The sequence below is a fragment of the Balaenoptera physalus genome, assembly GCF_965194825.1.
Source record: "Balaenoptera physalus genome assembly, chromosome: 8".
In the NCBI taxonomy this organism is placed as follows: Eukaryota; Metazoa; Chordata; class Mammalia; order Artiodactyla; family Balaenopteridae; genus Balaenoptera; species Balaenoptera physalus.
In genome coordinates, this window is record NC_138887.1 from 30,773,850 (window position 1) to 30,782,184 (window position 8,335).

Consider the following 8,335-nt stretch of genomic DNA (forward strand, 5'->3'; position numbering starts at 1 on the left):
TATTAACCCACAGCTAATGGTCACTTACCATTCACAAGGACTCAGGGCTGTAAAGGACACCTGCCCTCAAAATTGTGCTGATGTAGGGAATGGATAAAAGAATTCAAAACAGGCAAAATGTTCACGAAGGTAGTATGAAGAGGTAAGTTTTACTCACTCTCTTTTTAAAGAAAGGAAAATGGATAAAAGCTCAGCCTCAGGAAGTATTAGACTCATGTAATCTAATCTACAAAAACTTTTCAACTCACACCAGTCGACTGACCATTGGCAAAAAGTCTACAAACAATAAATGCTGAAGAGATTTTACAGAACTCTGTACCCTCTAGCTGCTGGGGAGATGTAAGAGGGTTAAACGCTAAAAATGAGAACAGAAAGGAGCTGCGTTTAAAAGGAAAAATTGAGGTACCATTCAATCCAGCAGGCGCACCAATGGGCCTCTCACCTGAGAAGACCAGAATGAAGAAGACCCGGGCTGCAAAAGCTGCACTGCAGCCTTATTCATAATAGACAAGGCAGTGAAGCAACCAAAATGTCCATCAACAGATGAAAGGATAAAGAAGAAGTGGTCCATGTACACAATGAATACTAGCCATGCAAAACAATGAAACACTGCTCTTTGAGGCACCATAGATGATCTTGGAGATAATCACAGAACATGAGGTAAGTCGGAAAGCAAAAGTCCTATATCCTACGATATCACTTATAGGCGTTATCTACTAACTGACACAAATGATAATATTTCCACAGAGAAAGTCAATCACAGACTTATTAAAGAAAAACTATGCTTATCTAAAAGGAAAGGTGGGGGGAATGGATAAATGAAGATTACCGTTACCATATGTATACAAATACATATTATATACATATATCAAAAAGACCGACCATATAGCAAGGAAGAATTACGGAACACTCTGTAATAATTTACACGGGAAGAGGACCTCTAAATAAATAGTTATATAGAATATGTAGATGAACCAGAGTATGTATACCTTTGACGAGCAACATTCTAACCATAACCCCAATTGAAAAAATTAAAACAACGAACTAGGAGTAATGAGACATAAACTTATGGGGGGTTTTCCTGGCACATTCCATCCAAATTTAAAACCTAGGCAAACAACTTCCAGAATGGCTCTGCTGCCCTAGTACCCAGAATTGGGAATGGAGAAATGCTGCATCCTTGTGGCCGTTTCCCACAACAGCAGCTTAAAACCCACTGCAAAAGGTCACTAAATATTCACCCATTGCAGGTCTGTAAATGACACCGGCCCTCCAAAAAATACTGAGGTGGAAAATCGACCAAAAAATTCCAGAGTGCAACCTTCCAAAAAGAAAATTTGAAGAGGTATATTATACTCACACTTTTTTCCTTTTTTCTTTTAACAGAAAAGAAAAAGGCGTGGAAAAATGATGAATTGTAGGAATTTTTACAGACATGTAAACCCAAATTACAAAAAACTATCAGCTCACACCAGTCAGAACGGCCCTCAACAAAAATGCTGCAAACAATAAATGCTGATGTGATTGTGGAGAAATGCGTACCCTCGATTCTAAGGGGGATGTGGTAAGAGCCACTAATGAAAGCACAATTGAGGTGCCTTGGAAAGGTAAACGTTGAGCTACCATACCAGTCAATCAATCATACCCACTGCTGGGTCTACCACCTGAGAAAATGAAAATCAAAAATCACAGGCTGGCAAACCTGTACTCCAGCAATATTTACCAAAGGCAACACTTGGAAGCAACGAAAATGTCCATCAACAGAGGAATGCACCAAGAAGAAGTGGTCCATGTACACAATGGAATATTAGCTATGGAAAACATTGAAGCATTGCTCTTTGAGGCACCATAGATGAGCCTGGAGATAATCACAAAACATGAAGTAGGTCGGAAAGCAAAAGACCTATATCCTATATTATCACTTATGGCATTATCTAATAACTGACACAGATGAACATATTTCCAAAGAGAAAGACACTCACAGGCTTAGAAAACAAACTATGCTCATCGAAAAGGAAAGGAGGGGGGAAATTGAGAAATGAAGATTAGTGTTACTATACATATACAAATACATAGTATATACATGTATCAAAAAGACCGAACATATAGCAAGGGAGGTCGACAGAACACTGTAATATTTTACATGGGAAGAGGATCTGTACAGTAATAGACATACATAATGTGTAAATGAACCAGATTGTGTACACCTAGGACAAACAATATTCTAAACTTTACCCAGATTAAAAAAATTTTAAAACCAAGAAGAAGTAATGAGACATAAACTTATGGGGATTTCTCCTGGCAAATTCCATTCTAATTTACAACCTAGGACAATGACTTCCAGAAAGGCTCTGCTGCCCTAGTACCCAGATTGGGGAATGGAGAAACGCTACCTCCTTATGGCCGTTTCCCACAACAGCAGCTTTGAACCCACTGCAAAAGGTGACTAAATTTTCACCAACTTGCATTTCTGTAAATGGCACCTGCCTTCCAGAAAATTTCTGGGGTCAAAAATCGACCAAAAACTTCAGAAGAGGGCAACCTTCGAAGAAGGCAATTTCAAGAGGTATATTGTACTCACGGTTTTTTCTTTTAAGAGAAAAGAAAAAGGCATAGGAATATGGTTAATTTTAAAAATTTTAATGACATGCATACCCATATTACAAAAACCTATCAGATCACAGCAGTCAGAATGGCCATTAGGAATAATGCTGCAAAAAATAAACGGTGAAGGGAGTGTGGAGAAATGCGTACCCTCGGTTGTAAGGGGGGGCATGTAAAGAGCCACTAATGAAAACACAATGTAGGTGATTTGAAAAGGGAAACATTGAGCTACCAGTCAATCAATCACAACCACTGCTTGGCCTATCACCTGAGAAAATGAGAATCAAAAAGACACAGGCTGGCAAACCTGTACACCAGCAAGATTTACCATAGCCAGCACTTGGAAGCAATGAAAATGTCCATCAACCGAGGAATGCACCAAGAAGAAGTGGTCCATGTACACAATGGAATATTACTCTAATAATAAATATAAATTAAATTTAAAAACAAACAAAAGCAAGGAGACATCAACATTTGTGGGTTTATCTGGGCACATTGCACTCTAATTTATAACCGAAGAACACCACTGGCCGGTAGGTCTGTTTCCCTACTACCAGCATGGGAAACGAAGAAAGGCTGCCACTCTCTGGCCGTTACCTGCAAAAGCAGGTTTAAAGCCTGAGCTAATGGTCACTTCATGTGAACAAGTACTGCAGGGCTGTAAATGAAACCTGCCCTCAAAATGTCTTGAGGGAGATAATGGCCAAAATATTTCAAATGGTGACACATACTTTAAGAAAACACTTTGAAGAAATAAGCTCTAATCACAGCTGGAAAAATAAAAAGGATATATCTTAAAGCTCAATTTCAACGCATTATGAGACACATGCAAATTCAACCACAAAGAGGTATCAGCTCACACCACTCAGAATAATCATCAGCAAAAACTACAAAGAATAAATCCTGAAGGTGCTGGGAAGAAATACATGCCCTCCACTTTAAGTGGGACGTAACCTAGAAAGAGCCACTAAGGAGAACAGAACAGAGGTGCCTTTTAAAGGTAAACACTGAGCTACCATATGATCCAGCAGACGTATTCCCGGACCTATAAACTAAGAAGACAGAATTGGAAGGACACAGCCACGCAAATCTGCATTGCATACTATTACAATAGCCAAGATATGGAAGTAACCAAAAAGCCCATCGACAGATGGGTGGACCAAGAAGAACTGCTACCTGTACAGATGGACTATGAGCTAGTGAAAAAATGAAACAATGCCATTTGCAGCACCATAGATGAGTCTAGAAGTAATCACGCAACTTGGAGTAAGTGAGAAAGCGAAAGACACATATCCTATCATATCACATATAGGGGTTACCTAAAAAATGATATAAACAAAGATATTTCCACAGACAAACACTATCATAGATTCATTAAAAAAATTATGGTTCACCAAATGGAAAGGTGTGAGGATTGGATACATTACCATATTGAGGTTAACAGAGAGATACAAACACATGTGAAATATATAATCACCAAAGACCTACCCAATACCAAGGGAAGACTACTCAACATTGTGTCATAACCTACATGGGAAAAGGATCCGAAGAAGAATAGATATATGTATATGTGTGAAAGAACCACATCTTGCACACCTAGAACAAACAAAACATTGTAATCAAGTTTGCTGTGATAAAAATTAAAATTAAGGTAAAAATACCAACAAGAAGTAATGAGACATAAACTTAAAGGGCTTTTTGCTCGCACATTCCATTCTAATTTACAACCTAGAACACCACTTCCAGTAAGGCTCTGTTGCCCTAGTAACCAGATTTGGTAAAGGAGAAATGCTGCCGCCTTGTGGCCGATTCCCGCAAGAGCAGCTATTAACCCACAGCTAATGGTCACTTACCATTCACAAGGACTCAGGGCTGTAAAGGACACCTGCCCTCAAAATTGTGCTGATGTAGGGAATGGATAAAAGAATTCAAAACAGGCAAAATGTTCACGAAGGTAGTATGAAGAGGTAAGTTTTACTCACTCTCTTTTTAAAGAAAGGAAAATGGATAAAAGCTCAGCCTCAGGAAGTATTAGACTCATGTAATCTAATCTACAAAAACTTTTCAACTCACACCAGTCGACTGACCATTGGCAAAAAGTCTACAAACAATAAATGCTGAAGAGATTTTACAGAACTCTGTACCCTCTAGCTGCTGGGGAGATGTAAGAGGGTTAAACGCTAATAATGAGAACAGAAAGGAGCTGCGTTTAAAAGGAAAAATTGAGGTACCATTCAATCCAGCAGGCGCACCAATGGGCCTCTCACCTGAGAAGACCAGAATGAAGAAGACCCGGGCTGCAAAAGCTGCACTGCAGCCTTATTCATAATAGACAAGGCAGTGAAGCAACCAAAATGTCCATCAACAGATGAAAGGATAAAGAAGAAGTGGTCCGTGTACACAATGAATACTAGCCATGCAAAACAATGAAACACTGCTCTTTGAGGCACCATAGATGATCTTGGAGATAATCACAGAACATGAGGTAAGTCGGAAAGCAAAAGTCCTATATCCTACGATATCACTTATAGGCGTTATCTACTAACTGACACAAATGAAAATATTTCCACAGAGAAAGTCAATCACAGACTTATTAAAGAAAAACTATGCTTATCTAAAAGGAAAGGTGGGGGGAATGGATAAATGAAGATTACCGTTACCATATGTATACAAATACATATTATATACATATATCAAAAAGACCGACCATATAGCAAGGAAGAATTACGGAACACTCTGTAATAATTTACACGGGAAGAGGACCTCTAAATAAATAGTTATATAGAATATGTAGATGAACCAGAGTATGTATACCTTTGACGAGCAACATTCTAACCATAACCCCAATTGAAAAAATTAAAACAACGAACTAGGAGTAATGAGACATAAACTTATGGGGGGTTTTCCTGGCACATTCCATCCAAATTTAAAACCTAGGCAAACAACTTCCAGAATGGCTCTGCTGCCCTAGTACCCAGATTTGGGAATGGAGAAATGCTGCATCCTTGTGGCCGTTTCCCACAACAGCAGCTTAAAACCCACTGCAAAAGGTCACTAAATATTCACCCATTGCAGGTCTGTAAATGACACCGGCCCTCCAAAAAATACTGAGGTGGAAAATCGACCAAAAAATTCCAGAGTGCAACCTTCCAAAAAGAAAATTTGAAGAGGTATATTATACTCACACTTTTTTCCTTTTTTCTTTTAACAGAAAAGAAAAAGGCGTGGAAAAATGATGAATTGTAGGAATTTTTACAGACATGTAAACCCAAATTACAAAAAACTATCAGCTCACACCAGTCAGAACGGCCCTCAACAAAAATGCTGCAAACATTAAATGCTGATGTGATTGTGGAGAAATGCGTACCCTCGATTCTAAGGGGGATGTGGTAAGAGCCACTAATGAAAGCACAATTGAGGTGCCTTGGAAAGGTAAACGTTGAGCTACCATACCAGTCAATCAATCATACCCACTGCTGGGTCTACCACCTGAGAAAATGAAAATCAAAAATCACAGGCTGGCAAACCTGTACTCCAGCAATATTTACCAAAGGCAACACTTGGAAGCAACGAAAATGTCCATCAACAGAGGAATGCACCAAGAAGAAGTGGTCCATGTACACAATGGAATATTAGCTATGGAAAACATTGAAGCACTGCTCTTTGAGGCACCGTAGATGAGCCTGGAGATAATCACAAAACATGAAGTAGGTCGGAAAGCAAAAGACCTATATCCTATATTATCACTTATGGCATTATCTAATAACTGACACAGATGAACATATTTCCAAAGAGAAAGACACTCACAGGCTTAGAAAACAAACTATGCTCATCGAAAAGGAAAGGAGGGGGGAAATTGAGAAATGAAGATTAGTGTTACTATACATATACAAATACATAGTATATACATGTATCAAAAAGACCGAACATATAGCAAGGGAGGTCGACAGAACACTGTAATATTTTACATGGGAAGAGGATCTGTACAGTAATAGACATACATAATGTGTAAATGAACCAGATTGTGTACACCTAGGACAAACAATATTCTAAACTTTACCCAGATTAAAAAAATTTTAAAACCAAGAAGAAGTAATGAGACATAAACTTATGGGGATTTCTCCTGGCAAATTCCATTCTAATTTACAACCTAGGACAATGACTTCCAGAAAGGCTCTGCTGCCCTAGTACCCAGATTGGGGAATGGAGAAATGCTACCTCCTTGTGGCCATTTCCCACAACAGCAGCTTTGAACCCACTGCAAAAGGTGACTAAATTTTCACCAACTTGCATTTCTGTAAATGGCACCTGCCTTCCAGAAAATTTCTGGGGTCAAAAATCGACCAAAAACTTCAGAAGAGGGCAACCTTCGAAGAAGGCAATTTCAAGAGGTATATTGTACTCACGGTTTTTTCTTTTAAGAGAAAAGAAAAAGGCATAGGAATATGGTTAATTTTAAAAATTTTAATGACATGCATACCCATATTACAAAAACCTATCAGATCACAGCAGTCAGAATGGCCATTAGGAATAATGCTGCAAAAAATAAACGGTGAAGGGAGTGTGGAGAAATGCGTACCCTCGGTTGTAAGGGGGGGCATGTAAAGAGCCACTAATGAAAACACAATGTAGGTGATTTGAAAAGGGAAACATTGAGCTACCAGTCAATCAATCACAACCACTGCTTGGCCTATCACCTGAGAAAATGAGAATCAAAAAGACACAGGCTGGCAAACCTGTACACCAGCAAGATTTACCATAGCCAGCACTTGGAAGCAATGAAAATGTCCATCAACCGAGGAATGCACCAAGAAGAAGTGGTCCATGTACACAATGGAATATTACTCTAATAATAAATATAAATTAAATTTAAAAACAAACAAAAGCAAGGAGACATCAACATTTGTGGGTTTATCTGGACACATTGCACTCTAATTTATAACCGAAGAACACCACTGGCCGGTAGGTCTGTTTCCCTACTACCAGCATGGGAAACGAAGAAAGGCTGCCACTCTCTGGCCGTTACCTGCAAAAGCAGGTTTAAAGCCTGAGCTAATGGTCACTTCATGTGAACAAGTACTGCAGGGCTGTAAATGAAACCTGCCCTCAAAATGTCTTGAGGGAGATAATGGCCAAAATATTTCAAATGGTGACACATACTTTAAGAAAACACTTTGAAGAAATAAGCTCTAATCACAGCTGGAAAAATAAAAAGGATATATCTTAAAGCTCAATTTCAACGCATTATGAGACACATGCAAATTCAACCACAAAGAGGTATCAGCTCACACCACTCAGAATAATCATCAGCAAAAACTACAAAGAATAAATCCTGAAGGTGCTGGGAAGAAATACATGCCCTCCACTTTAAGTGGGACGTAACCTAGAAAGAGCCACTAAGGAGAACAGAACAGAGGTGCCTTTTAAAGGTAAACACTGAGCTACCATATGATCCAGCAGACGTATTCCCGGACCTATAAACTAAGAAGACAGAATTGGAAGGACACAGCCACGCAAATCTGCATTGCATACTATTACAATAGCCAAGATATGGAAGTAACCAAAAAGCCGATCGACAGATGGGTGGAATAAGAAGAACTGCTACCTGTACAGATGGACTATGAGCTAGTGAAAAAATGAAACAATGCCATTTGCAGCACCATAGATGAGTCTAGAAGTAATCACGCAACTTGGAGTAAGTGAGAAAGCGAAAGACACATATCCTATCATA